Below are 15873 nucleotides of genomic sequence, written 5' to 3' on the forward strand. Positions count from 1 at the left end.
GTGGGGAGAAGGACAACAGAGGAAAAATATCATAAATGCCATATAATTTTAATATGTCCCTGTCACTACACATTCCACATACATTTTTAACAGGCTTACATCTAAATATGATTCTGCGACACCATAAATTACTGTTACACTAAACATATCATTTTCCTCACTCTCACAATTATATACCTTTTTTAAGAGGTGTCTATTTAAAAGCTAGTTTATGGAGAACATTTCATTAAATGTATATTGGAACTGAGTATATGCTTTTCTACACTAGTATTACAGCTACTAAGTACTGAATTATAAAATGAGTATTGCAGAACAATTTCTGTTGTCTGGAATGGAACCCACAGATAGCTATGTTTATGTAACTATTGACTACTGCAAGGTTGCATGAGTTAGTCATACAGGTCAGTACAGTTTGAAAATGTAGACTATGCATATCAACATAATTGTTTGACAAACAGCTATGAGCTGATGCCCAGGTAATTGGTAACCTGTTTGCTGAATTGGTGGTATTACAAAACATCTATCAATAGGTTCATAGGTTCATAGGTTCATACTAGGCTATCTGCCGTAGGGCATTTATAAGCATAGCAAAAGTGTGTTTGGCTTTTGCCACCCATTTTAAATTAATTTTGCTATGCCCTTATTCGAGGATAGTATACTGTGCCTCTGTCTAACAGTGACACAGAAGTGATACCTGGGGTAAACCTACGATCTCCCATCCACTCATCAAGATTCCTCTTGAAGAGGGTCAATGAGGGACTCTGCCTAACCTGGACTGGGATTTTATTCCAGAGTGAAGGGAGCCTCTGGGTTATGAATCTGTCCCTCCAGTATGTCCTATTTATTTCAGTGCTGAGGTTCAAGTCTCTCGAGCGTGTAGCACAATGGGATTTAGATTTTCTGAGGTGCAGCATGTCCATTAATTCCAGGTTGGACATGGCTTTATACGTCAGGCACAGATCGCCTCTGAGCAGGTGGTATGCCACTGAGTAGAGCTGGAGTTTCTTTAACCGGGCAGCATATGGCATCTGTTTGAGCCCTTTGATCCTCTTGGTGAGGTACTTTTGGGGTCTTTCCAGTTGCTGCAGGTTTCTGGTAAAGTACATCCAAAAAAGGGGCATTGTACTCAATTATGGGCCTGATGAGGGATGAGTAAAGAGGCATGATGACCTCCCCGCTGATCTAGATGTGAATCCCTTCATGATTAGGTGGGCTATATAAAATGCTTTTCTAACCACTTTGGCCACGTGGTTGTCAAATGAGAGATTGCTATTAACTTGGGTCCCCAGGTCCCCAATTACTTCTTCTGTACTTAATGGACTACCACCTATGTGGTAATTTGTGGGCACTTTGTTTTTGACAAAGGGGATGACTATACACTTTTTAGCATTTAGCTTGAGGCCATGGCTCTGGCACCAGTCGTCTGTTTCTATGAGGCCCTTTTGGAGGATGCTTGTGTCAGCTGCAGAGTCGATTATGGCACCCAGTTTGCAGTCATCTGCGAACTTGGTCAGCCACAGTCCTTCCATGTTGGCCTGCACCTCCGAGAAATATATACCGAACAAGAGAGGTCCCAGGACTGAGCCTTGTGGGACTCCACTTGTAACTGGTTTGGAGTCTGACATGGCTCCAGCAATTCTAACCATGTGGGTTCTTTCCTTGAGCCAGTTTGCAACCCATCTAGTGACATAGGGGTTTATATTTAAGCTGGTGAGCTTATCTATAATGCCCGAGTGGGGTATTGTATCGAAGGCTTTTGCGAGGTCCAGGTAGGCTGTGTGGACCACCTTCCCCTCGTCAATGGCTTTGATGACTGTTTCAAAGAAATGAACCAGGTTTAAGAGGCAGGATCTGCCCTTAACAAAGCCAAACTGGGTAGGATCCAGTGTTTGTAGGTCCCCAATATCTTTATTTATGAGGTCCATCATGATCCTTTCCATAGCTTTGCAGACCAAGCTAGTCAGGCTTATGGGGCGATAGTTTCCAGGATCCGTTGAGGCACCACCTTTGTGGAGAGGGACCACTGTTGCTGTACGCCACTCTTTAGGTACATATCCTGTAGTAAGGCTGAGACTGAACAGTAGTTTTATGTTTGGGTTTAGCTCTTCTTGGAGTTTATGTAGGATGCAGCCCAGGACACAGTCTGGTCCCATTGAAGCTGTGTTTTTTGCTTTGGAGAGGGCGGCTCTTACCTGAGCATCTGAGATGTCAGGGGGGCAGCACTCTGCTGAGACAGATATTTGCCCTTTTGGTGGGGGGGGGGGAGTTTGTGCTGAACCTGTCAGCTAGGATGTTGGCAATGTCTGTGGGTTCGGTGTATTTTTTGTCATTTTGGACTAATTCTGAGCATATCTGGGAATTCCCACCCAGGTTCCTAACATAACTAAAGAAAGCCTTGTGATTATCCTTAGTGTCCTGTGCAATTTTTCTCTCGAAGCTAGCCTTAGATGATTTTATGAGTGCCCGTAGTTGTTTGCTAATACTGATCAGAGATGCCTTCCCTTTTTGGGATTTTGCTCTATCATGTAGTAGCTTCCTCCTTAGTTTGTTTATGGCTGGAGTTCACCAGTCTGTCTTTGGAGGATTGGGTCTTGATTTTATTTGGGATTGCGTAATCCATGCATCCCTGAAGGTGTTCATAGAATGCATTTATAAAGGATTCTGCGGTCAATTATACCTGAACCCATGGATTCCCTGTGCCTCTCTGAGGAATTGCTGTCTCTGCTGATGTTCCTCCTGGTTTACTTCAAACTCTGCAGAAGGTACATATAACAGAAAAAATATAAAATAAGTAACATTTGCTTGTGTTGCTGAGTCTCGGTAGTGTATTGCATGCTTCTTGGCCAATATATTTACACAACTGAGGTGGCTCATGGGACCTATAATATTTTCTCATTAGTTCAGGCAGTCCTGTTTTTGCCTTCTTAAATCACTAAATGGTGACAGCACTGCTCACCACGATTGGGATGCCAGTAGCATGGGTGGCAGCCTTGACTAAATTATTTCAAGCCTTGGTATTGTACCGAGATACATTATAGTCGCTCATCAGAAGCCTCCAGATTTAATGTTTTGCAAGGAAGCCTTCAAAAAGCTTACAGTCTTCCTGATACCACCTCTGTGTTCTGTACAGAGCACTACCCTAACCATCAAGATGTTTTCTCCTCTTTGATCTCAGGAAAAATGGTACGGAATTTGACACCCAAATCACATATCATGTGCAACTGCCTGTACCCAGTGACAAACAACCTAGAGAAACAAATGTGTGTTACAGACAACATATAAATGGCTTAAATTAAATGCATGTATAATTTCTTCAATGTCCAGTTTAGCTGAGAAACATGGCAGTAACATGTTGTCATGTGTACTGATCAGTGTGATTTTTGTTGTTTATATATATATATATATATATATATATATATATATATATATATATATATATATATATATATATATATATGCTCCATAACAAGTCCAGGGCAGGGATGGAATATAGCATAAATAACTTGAACTGTATGACACACAGATTTGTAATTACCTGCATGATATTGATGTTGTTTTTGTTGTCCTTTATATACCCTTTTTTTCTTTAGAATTTCAAGATGCTTTTGTGTCACATAATAGAAAAAAAAAATAATATCAGTGATAACACTTTGCACTTGAAACCATGATATAATGAAACATGATTTCTGAAATATGCATTGACTGTTAATACAGTAGAGGAAATTATTTTTTAAGTGTGTAAGGTCAGGACTACAAATGTGAGTGAGACATATACCAATGTCTGACAACCTTGTAACTATTGCACTATACCATGTTCCTTTATCAGAGTAATAATTAAGGCAAAGACAGTTTTATGTGTAATACTTACTCTGCATTAATTTTTCTAATATCTTCAATGCTAACTAATGGCAAAGTCCGACTGCATTAGTAATTGTGTTTTGAGTTTTTGCCATACGATGAGAAGAGCAATTTCTGTACAGTCATTCCTGACTACTGATAGTGCTGTATCACATCTGTCATGCAAATAACTAAAACTCACCTTTTTATGTCAGAATAATTGTCTATGTGTATAATGTGCTTTTATTTTAACTAAAATCATAATTGTTTGATGTTAGACAAAGTATTGCAGAAAGTGACTAACAGAGTGTACCACAAGATGGGATATCCTCACAAGAATATTATTTCAGAATATATGTTTAATTGGTAATCAGGTGTGTCACCGAAGGACTCTTCTATCATGTGTTGACAGCTGTGTTGCTGTGCTCTTCTATCATGTGTTGACAGCTGTGTTTCTGTGCTCTTCATATTGAACTACGCCAGTACCTTGCTATGTTATCTTATGGCATTGCATGTGCACTATTTATTTCAAAGCATGCACACAGAGGTGTGCTTTTATTATAACTACTGATGTGAGCCCTCCAGGTGACACACACAGAGTCATTTTGAAGCCACAGTACACAATTTCATTAGAACATTATCATTATTAAATTGCATAATCAGATTACATTAAAATACAGAAAAAAGAAGGGATGGCATGCATTGTGCTGCATAATAGTGTACTCTCCCTCATATGGATTCAAACCTTCCACCTACTGCACTGTTATTCAGGATAGGATTTATTAACACAAAGAGCCATTCAGGCAATTATAACAGAATTGTCACTTTCTGCATTCAGTAGTGCCAAAAATGTTAAATGAGGTGTGCCGGCACCAGTCTTGATAGCACAACTGGTAGCTATGTAGTTTCACACTGAAAGGAAATTTTTGAGTTTTGCCATAGGCTGTAAACTGTCATTTCCTGCAGGATATCATTGATCAGTACCAATGAGCAATGGCATAATGACCCCAGCTTTGATGAAGATGACTCCTGTACTAGATTAGAACACTGAACCTACACTATTACAATGAAACATTGACATCAAAAACATGTTGTGCTGCATGACCATTCACATTACAAAGGGAAAATTCAAGTACATGTGATGAGGGTAGAAACAACTTATTTTTCCAGGCAAGGCAAGAATTATTGATAACAGTCACTGTGCATTACTTTGTTGTAGTACCTTTGTACAAGGAATGTCTTGAAGGCTGCTATAATTGTAAAGACGTTTTTTTATGGTGTATATAAGCTGTACAGTTCAAACACATTGTTATCAGTCTTTATTTTATGTATGAGATGTGTGCACAGGCACCTCACACTATTTTATAAAATATTGGCAAATATGTGCATCAAGGTTCATTCCCAAGTAAGTAAATATAACTTAAGACTTATTTGCCAGACGTTTTGCCTGACTCACCCTCTTAAAGTGCACAAATAAGCAGGGATGCTTAACACATGATTGACTGAGGACTATTGCAAATGAGGCACACCTGCAAGGCATTAGGTAGCCAGAACTCTTGTGATCTCAGCTCTTGTACTGCTTAGGCATATGCCTATCATTGTGTAGGTACCAACCCTATATTTACCTACTTAGCTCTTTGAGGAGATTTAATGATTCAGAAATGATACTGAAATGAGAACTAGTTAACATATTTCACACACAGTCAGTATTTTGGCAGTAGTAGCAGAGTCATTTTGCGGGGCACCTCCAGATGTTTCCAAACATCAGAACCAATGATTTGAGCAGACCAAATGTATGTTCTATGATATTTCTAGTCTGTGTGCATGTGCAGTTTTGTAACCTGCTTAGGATGAGTTGTGTGCTTTTCTCACAGGAGTCATGAGCCACTGTTGTAGGGCATATCCCACAAGCCCGACTAGATGTCCTTGTGGGAAGTTACCCTTGTTAAAAGTCACAGGTGTGCCATATGTGGTAGCCTAGAAACTGACTGGGTGGCCTGCACACACCCATTATAGATGATTATAGATGATACCTCGTGCATTACAGAACAAATAACAGTAAATTTCCATTCAGATATGTCCTTCTCAGTTCACCAGATGGAGCTTTTATTTCAATGCGGGTGCAGTCTTTTGTTACCAGTACCTCAGGGAAGTGTGCTGTGACATAAAAACTTTGTATGATGGTAGCTCTCTTCTCTGGACTATGTGTAAACTGTATCTGCTCCCCAACATGTTGAAGCATTGCACTGGGGAACAGGTGAAGTATTCTTGAGGCTGAGGCCAGTGAACCCCTCACTGTGCCCCCTGTAGGTCACTGAAAGGCCCCTGTAGCTAAAGTATGTAAACCTACACATATCTTAGTAGCCACTGGAATGGGCTCTGTATAATGACCATGCGGCCTCACAAGGGACCAGCTCTTGATCATTGAATTAGGCAATGAGGAAATCAACCTAGCTGTGCGTGGCTTTAATTTCCAGCAGCAATTAGCTTTAGCTATGTGGCTCAGGGTTAGAGCAATGATCTTGTAGACGGCTACTATTTCTTCTATGGTTTCAGTATCCACCCTGTAGTGGTCAGCCACTTCTATTTTATGTAGCCCATAGTAGATCAGGCATGGTATAAAAATTCTACTCCTTAGAGGGAAATATCTGGCAGCAGCAGCATCATGGATAACAGCCTGTTACAGATACTGATACAGATTTATAATGGCTGCAGTAACCTCTACATTTTTAAAGCTTTCCTGTGGCTGTACTCCATCATGTGTTGGAAAGCAGAGGTGAAGTGAATGCAATGTACTTGTAGTCTGCATTTCTGAAGCACTCTGCTATGTTTTTAGCTTCATTTGCATGCATCAAAGCTGTTTATATGATCAATAGCATATTTTGCTGATATCCATGGTTTTGCAGTCAGACATGATGTGTGCTGCTGTTTCCCAAATCACCAACTGCTTGGTAGTCACTGCTTGTGGCCTCATATGGGACTGAGCACATAAGCTTAGAGCAATGAGCGGGAATTCATGAATATGGGCCAGTGTCTTAGTCAGTATGCAAAAGCCATGAGGAAAGAGACACACAGACTGTTCTTTGTAAGACATCCATAGACCTGGCAGAAAAAGTTAAATATTTTATACCAGTCACATTGCACCATGACAGAATATGAACCACAGGACTAGATGTTTACTACAACTGCGTGAGTCACAGGAACTCAAATACCATCTAAGGAATTCAGAGGTCATGTAGCCCGCATGGCCTACCGCTTGGACACAAATTCAAACACATGTTGCTGAGGTGCAGCAGCCATGCAGAGAGAGAGAGAGAGAGAGAGAGAGAGAGAGAGACTGGAGCTGCCATATCTCATCTGAACAAAGTAGCCAAGTTCAAGGAATATAAGTATGGCACCATGGGGAGGTATTTAGGCTCAAGAAGGGGGAGCTTTAGTTTTAGGGTGCAGGAGGGGAGTTTAGGTTTGAGAATGATCAGTGACTTTAGGTGTAGGGAGAGGGAAAGTAGTTTTTGTTTTTATGAACAGGAGGGGAATTCTAGGATTAAGGAAACAATTGAGACGTTATGTTTAGGAAGTCTGACTTGAGTTTTAAGTTTAAAGAGTTGGGGTCTTTTAGGTATAAGGAGTGGGAGATGAAGTTTAAGGTTAAGGACTGAGTGGAGTTTTAGCTTTAGTGAACAATCAGGGATTTTAGGATTAAGGAGTTCTCTGGACAGGGTTAGTGAGTGGCTTGGAGTTTTAAGGTTAGAATTAGGGTTCTGGTAAGACAATATAGTGCAGAAGGTTAGAGTGGTTAGGAAGTTAGCTAGAACCTGGCTAGTGGGAGTCAGGACATTTACCAATTAGTGCAAGTGACAGTGAGTATGTCATGTGTTACTAGCACTTGTGCATTTGCAGTAGATCCTTTTTAACTCAATTTCTTTGTCTTAGGGTACTGCAATATGGCACACACCTTACTCATAAAACTTTGAACACAAGCTTCAACTTGCATGAATAGGTCTAAAGACTATTTACTTAAATTATTATAAATAATATTGTTAAATGTTGGCACAAACTTGGATCAAATTGTGAAGGATAGGAACTTCCTCATTTTGCAAGTATTAACCTACATATGCAGCGAAAATATTTTGACCATGGATTACACGATTCATTAGGTATTTGATGTGCCTAAGTATACAGTTTATAAGCCAGTGTGAGAAGTCCCTTGTGAACCATCTTCTGGATACAAGATTTTACCAAACAGTAAAATATTCAGATTATACTAAACACACACAGAAGTGTCTTCATACTTTATAACATAAGCAGATTATGATGTAATTCTACCTTGTTTGACAAATAGTATGTATGGTGCTGAATAAGAACCACCCTCCTTGTATCCATCAATGAAATTGAGCTTTAGTAAGGGAAAATTAAAGTAGTCTTGCAGATATATCTCTCAAACATTCATTGGATATTAATCCTGGAAGCTCATGCATTCCTCCTCCTCAAAAAAAAGATCCAATTAAACACATATCCCGGGATTCACTAATCTTTTGTGCAGGAAAAAGTTATTCCTGTATGGAATTGCCCCCCACCCCCCCCCCCAACTATATATATCAACTTCAGGGTCACTCAACTTTGGGGAGGGGGGCAAATCCCTGTTAAGTGCCTTGAATACTGGTTGTCGACCAAATGAGTTTTGACCATATGAACTGTTGACCATATCCGGTAGACCCATATATATATATATATGTGTGTGTGTGTGTGTGTGTGTGTGTGTGTGTGTGTGTGTGTGTGTGTGTGTGTGTGTGTGTGTGTGTGTGTGTGTGTGTGTGTGTGTGTGTGTGTGTGTGTGTGTGTGTGTGTGTGTGTGTGTGTGTGTGTGTGTGTGTGTGTGTGTGTGTGTGTGTGTGTATATGTCTACATATATACAAATACACACACACATATATTTATATAAATACATGTCCCCTACTGTTGAATGACAGTGCTGCAGGATATGTGTGATGGAACATCCCACATATCAAGACACACATATATATACAGCAGTAAGTGGGTGCAAAATGAATGGTTATGTCAGGTGTGAACCCCATGTTGAGTACACATTGCCCTTGTTTGTGAAGGTGGGAATGATAATTTGGGGAAGGATAGTAGGTATATTTGTGGAGGTAGGTTGGGTTGGAAGACAGAGAAGACAGCATACAGGGGCAGTATATGACACATGTGGTGGGTAAACACTCTGGATGGGGAGTGTTGTCTGTGATGTGGAATCCCATGAGCCCCCACTTGGAAACAATGGGATCAAGTTCCCCACCCATGGGCAATTACAACATCAGCTTCACAGCCCTGAAGGTGCCTGGGCTGGGGGCTGAGCATTAGGAGCATGCAGACCCTGTGAGTCTGTACGGTGGGCCTCAAGGTGCTGTAGTACATCCCCCAAGTCACTGTGGAGCTCGCTATGCACCAGACCCTGGACCTGACTTCGGGTGACAGGATCCTGTCTGTGTGTGCTCCCGAGGGATGAACACCAATCCCTCAGGTGGTTCCACCTGAAGGTAATGCAGGACTAGTAGATGAGGAGGTCCCAGGGTGGGTCCCACATGTGATGTGGCCTTGTAACATGGCCAGATGATGTGGGAGAGGTGGTTCTGCTGTTAACTGTTCCCCAAACATGCTATTGTATCACTGTTATAGAACATATGTGGGTAGTAACAGTCCTCACATTCCTAGATTATGTCTAACAGCATGCTTTGATATCCCCATTAACACAAAACAACAGATGTACAACAATCACATAGTAAACAGAACACATGCATATATGGAACAATAGTGGCCCTTACAATGGCATGCAGGTGACATTGTCTGTAACAGGCCACCAATGATAGTGTCCCAACATGGAACATGACTACAAACACAAAGCACAAATTGTTGTACAATACGATATATGTCCCAACGGCAAGTCTTCTGTAGACATGCCCGTTGAGTTGTGTGATCAGATTGTTATTGTAGATATGGTTGGGAGGAGACAGAGATGTGTATTAACAACTATGATAACCTTGCAGTATGAGGTCCTCAGACCTGTTTTCCTCTTTATGTCTTTCAGGCAATGTGTTGAGGGAACGCTTGCCAATGTACACAGCGGAGGAGAATGATGTCATCATCTCATACCTGGTGCAGCACTACTGCACCTTGTTTGTCCATACAGCCCATGATCTGCAGGAGGAGACCACCCTGTGGAACGATCTTGTCCACAGGGTAAATGATGTTGGCCTGCATAACCGCAGTTATGAGCAGGTCCAACATTGATGCACTGATTTAATCTGCCATGCCCATCAGCATGCTGCTGCGGTCAGGGGGGGGGCCAGCTTGCAACAGGGGGGGGGGCATGCCATCCAGCCCCTCCTGACACATGTTGAAGAGCTCCTTGCCAGCCTCGGGGCACCTGCCCACCCACAAATGCAACACCTGGTGGAGAGCATAGTGGAGGTGCGTGCTACCCACACAATGGCAGAGGAGCATACAAGTAAGGCCACAGGGCACATCAGTAGACCACTGTTCTGTATCCATCTGCATCTGTAGAGTTAGATCATACACATGTGAGATGAAACATATATAGTCTGTTGCTGCATTGCATTAATAAACAGATGGGCATAATCTGTAGTATTGTGGGCTTGTACTGTTGATGTACTGTAATGCTGCACCCACTCTGTACCAATGCCACAGGTGTGGCTACTGACATCACATCTCTCACACAATTATGTAGGTCCCTCTGATATACCTCCAGGGCAGCAGCCTGTAGCTGGTTAGTATGGCGTTTGTTCAGGTTTGCCAATACACTGGTCATGTTATGGCCATGGCATATTCCATGCACATATTTAATACACCTACCCATAATGTATGCTGTACATGTTCCCGTATTGTTGCTGTTAACTGCACTGCATCACAGTGGTAACCATGATGGTGTATCTGAAAGGTATGTCAGACTCCTACAATATAACTAACATCCTGTCATTGCAAATGTGTGCACAGAGATGAACATAATGGTGGGACAAATGGCCTACAGTAGGGACATGTCTGAAACATCACCCTTACACAGTGCTACAACAGTGTATATACAACTATTACAATGGCAACTGTTACAGATCTACACTACAGTATATCACAATACTGCACTCCACAGCCCTTACAACCTGCAATGTGGTCCTAACATGAGCAATGAATTTGTATTATGGAATCCTATGTTAGGACAGCAAATATATGGAATACATACCTTCACAAACACTGGAAGCATATGAGTGCATGCATACCAGATAATATATAGTGGAAGCAGCTGTTGAGGTACTGACAGCATGCATTCTGCATGAGTATGGACCTTCCAGCAAGTACAGGTCCCCAATGTCACACCAATAAATGGTCTGCTATCCAAGATGTTTGGCCATCAAATGTGCCCACTTACCTGCAACAGAGGCAGCTGTGGTTTGCACACATCTTACATGCCATGGCATGGATCCCATACCCAACAGGTAGCACCCAGGAGTTGGACATGTAGCCATACCTCACCATTGCATATACCATGGCAAACGGTGCAGACAGTCATGTATCTGGCAAGGATGTATGGGACAGGACTAAAGTAAAAAATAAACAGATGGCCATCCAAGACAGATGATGTCACATGTTGCAAACCGGTCATGCAGGCTTCCTAGTAACATGCCATAACACTGAAAGAGTTGCAGAAATGTCTAGCAAGTACTAGCTCTACAGTACCCATGTCAGCAATTACCTGGACTCTGCACAAGTGTGACTCATGGGTTACGGTAATCAGATGGGACAGTTGTACCATAGGAAACATCAGCCTGGCCTCCCTACATGTAGCGTATGCATAACAGAAGAGTTCCCCAAAAGGCATGCATTGCAATGTGTACTGGTGTACCAAGACCACGTTGGAAACCTATAGGCAGTACCAATTAAGATACATGTGCTGCACAACCAACACCTCATCCCACCTCAGGCCCACCATCCCCATCTGTACCTTGCCAGAGCCAGTGTACACCTGTATGTTTGCCATTCATTAGCTGGGACTAGGCTGGTACACATGGCATTCAGTGTTTGGGACACTGCAAAATGACACACATGTGTAGGCCATAGTTGTCAGGCATCTGTAAAAAGGCTGTGGGTGGGAAGGGGGTGTCATCATGACACAACAGTGCACTGAAGTAGAGATCCAAAGGACACTACAAATGGCTGTATCTGCACAAAGTCAAGGTCAGGAACTGTGGCAGACATAACCCTGACTCCACAGCAATAGTGACAGCACTGTGTGACCTCCAAGGCATGTGCACATTTGTTAACCTTGCAATCATGCAGAGTTGGGGAACATTTGTAGGGCAGACTGAACAAACACTGGCAAATGCAGATGACCCATGCTAGTATACCCCTGCCAGGAATAGTGACTGCTGTAGTACACATAACAGTAGGTACAACAAACCATCATGATAAGGGCATGCACACATATACACCCACAAAGTGTATGCATCTCAATCAGCATCTGCACAACTAACACATTTGTTTGAGACTGCATTTGATTGTACAGGTCATATGTCACATATCAGGTTCATGTAATGTTAACATATGCAGTAATGTGGTCCCATGGCATATCAAAAAGAGGGTGTCATATCAATAAGGGTGTGTGCACTCACCATAGCCATGGTAAGGTTTGAAAGTTGTCAGTGTAATTGTATCATATTGGCCATACATGCACTGCTGATGATGAGCTCTGTAAATCAGATATCAGGCATTCACAAATGTATGTGTCAGACAAACGCATAGGGGCTGTGAGCAGCAGAGCAAACATAACTAACACAATAATACACATTCAGCAATGGTGTTTACACCTGTGAGGTATGGTGCACAGTACATGCTAGGGTGCCGAACAGGTGCACAGCAATACTATGTAGATGGGTGCAGTGTGTTCCAGGAGAAGGGGCATCACCTACTAACACAACCCATGCATCACAGAGATGTATAATGTTGCTAGCAGGGATTGCTATAGCTGCATTGCATGCTGTTGAGTGCCATAAGTCATGCATGTTGACAGATGGGTAATGGGAGGTCTGTGTGTAATATCTTTTGTGCAACCTCACCTGTAAGTGTGTGTGTGTGGGAGGGGGTTATTTTGTCTGTAAGTGCAATCTGATGGAGTGAAGGGGGGTTGATGTATGTAGGATGTGTGTATGTGTATGTGTGTGTGTTTGTGTATGTGTGTCCATGTATGCACATGTGTGAGTGTGGGGTTGTTCATAGCTCTCAACTTCCCTTTGAAATTGTGCAGTACATGGACATGGACAGACAGATGAGACACCAGGAATACTTTTCTGACATGTAATCTCAGGACAGCTGATAGTATAATAAGGTCTGTAGCATGGAACATGCATTGGGAGGGAAACTAGACACCAGTGATACTGTCATAATTGCAATCAGCAGAAAGGAGAAAGAATATCCATGTATGCAGCACTACAGATGCATTGGGGAATTACTAGACAACACCAGATAATGTTTAAACTATTACTGTAGTCCACATAAAAAGTTAATAGAGCAACAGATCTTGCATCTGCTGAACAATAGTTACATATGACACTCCAGTGTGTGACATTAATGAGTGACTGTAGTAGCCCCTAACATATGGGGGCCATGCTCAAGATGTCTGGGCAAACCCAGGGTGAACACTGGATGACATCAGGGAGTCTTTGAAAAAAAGACTCCAATGAAGTCAAAGAGGTAATGGAGTAACATGTCATGTTTTGTGATCACTTTTCTAGGCAATTAGAAGAAGGATACATTAATGATTGGTATTACTGACTGTAATTAATAACTAGGGACAATCTGTAAACTCAGAGACAGGTAAGTATTATGGTGGAATGTGTGTGTGTGTGTGTGTGTGTGTGTGTGTGTGTGTGTGTGTGTGTGTGTGTGTGTGTGTGTGTGTGTGTGTGTGTGTGTTTGTGTGTGTGTTTACTGTTAGGCAATGATGTACAGGTCTTAAAGTCCGTATCTTGTTTTCCCCTCACAGGTAGCAAGGTTGGTCAGGGTCCCTCCTGCAGGCAATCTAATGTTTTTGTCCATACAGACACTGAAAATGATGATAGGTGTGTTGAGGCAAAGGCTGGGTTGTCAGAGGCCAAAGCTGTGCCATCGTTTGACATCCCGCTGTTATCCACCGCATCCCCACACACAGTCACAATGCCTATACATACCCCATCACCAGTGGCCATAGCAGAGGGACAGTTGGTGGTTGGTGGCATGGAACAGGGCAGTGTGGTATCTATGGCATGTGTGTCTGGACACAGCAGCCATAGCTGGATTTCCGGCAGGGTACCACATAGGCAGATGTACAGGGGTGTTCATTGGAGGGCTGTTGGTCATCGTGACCCTGGCAGAAGTGCCACATCTGGTACCACCAGATGCGTGTTTCAGGCTGTCATGGAGGCACAGGCACTTATGAAATGATACACCAGACAGGCTCTGAGGCTGCAGAGGGCTACTCATTCAACTGTTACTGACAACATCCGTGATCATGCAGGTGTCCTCCATTATTTTACAGAGGTCATGGATAGATGGTGGGGTGAGATGGTGGAACTCTTTGACTGTGGATTGTCTGTGCTCGAGCATGTAGTGGGAGTGGTGCAACAGCCATGTGGACGTAGGCCAGCAACACCAACAGCTGGAGGTCGACGTGGATGTGCAAGGACACCAAGCCACTCCCATAGTGGCAGTATCAGCCCCAGCACTGCAGGGGGGATGTCCACACCACATCACAGCAGACCATGTGCACTTGACCCTGGCCAGTCTCAGGAGGGACCTGGTTCCAGCAGACATATGTCATCATCAGGGGAGAGTACCATATCGTGGATTGTATCTGGACATGCCCGTGGAACCCCTGGCATGCACAGTTTTCATGTCCATGGCTGGAGGTGGTGAACTGCACACCCTGCCAGGTATGGGACCAACACTTGTATAGGGCAGCCACATGGTAAAACTGTGTGCATGCATACTCACACACAATACAAACACAGCTAGGGAAACATCATACCTACACATACCACATCACCATGGCCATATCAATAATTAAATCCCCTCACTCACACACATGGTGTCAAACGTATGGCTCAGCCTAGGTTTCTGGCAAACCAACAACACACCCTGTGCATATGATGATACCTGTGCCACATCCCTGTCATCCATAACATTGATGCAGGGACAGGCTAATATGGTTCTGATGCACACAGTGACTGTACTATGGTGTACCAGTGTACTCCTGTGTAACATGTCAGCAGTAAAATTTAATGCTTACATGTCAGGAAGTGTAGCTGTCCAGCCATGAAGCATTATAGCTGTTATTAACACTGAGTGATTGTGGCCTCCATAATGTAATCCGTTTGTGTTGCAGGTGTCCATGTGTCAGCAGGAGGATGGTCTTCTGTTGTATCCTACAAGGGGTATGGCACTGTGGTGACACCTTGTCTGTGCCATATCCTAGATACAGGTGAACACATGACACAGGTCTATATAACAGTTACTGCATGTGCCACATGGCTGATAGGTCTGGGGGTGGTGAATACAGGTGAGTGCATGGTGGCTGCTGTTAGCACCCCTCTTCATTGGACAATGGTAAGTGTACTGGGTGGTACACACCACATGTTTGTGTATAACACACACAGAGGCTTTGGTGTTGAAGCAATACACAGAGAATACTGTATACATGGATGTATGTACCTGTGCATGGAACACATTGTAGCCAATGTAATGCCACCAAGCCTGAACAGACACAACAACACATTGGAAAATAAGCAGTCTGCTAGTTTAATGTCATAATATATGATAATGGTACTGGCAGGGTATATGTCCCCTTCCCCAATGTAATGCAATCCTCAACTCAGTAAACATAGGTATGCTGGTGTGGGTGGCACAGCCCTACTCTTTGGAGGGTGAGAGGTGCTGTAGACCTGCAGATAGTGTGACAGACAACTACCTAACCTGTTAAAATGAACTGTACAGTAT

The sequence above is a fragment of the Protopterus annectens genome, chromosome 15.part0 (genome assembly GCF_019279795.1).
Source record: "Protopterus annectens isolate FY-2018-M chromosome 15.part0, PAN1.0, whole genome shotgun sequence".
In the NCBI taxonomy this organism is placed as follows: Eukaryota; Metazoa; Chordata; order Ceratodontiformes; family Protopteridae; genus Protopterus; species Protopterus annectens.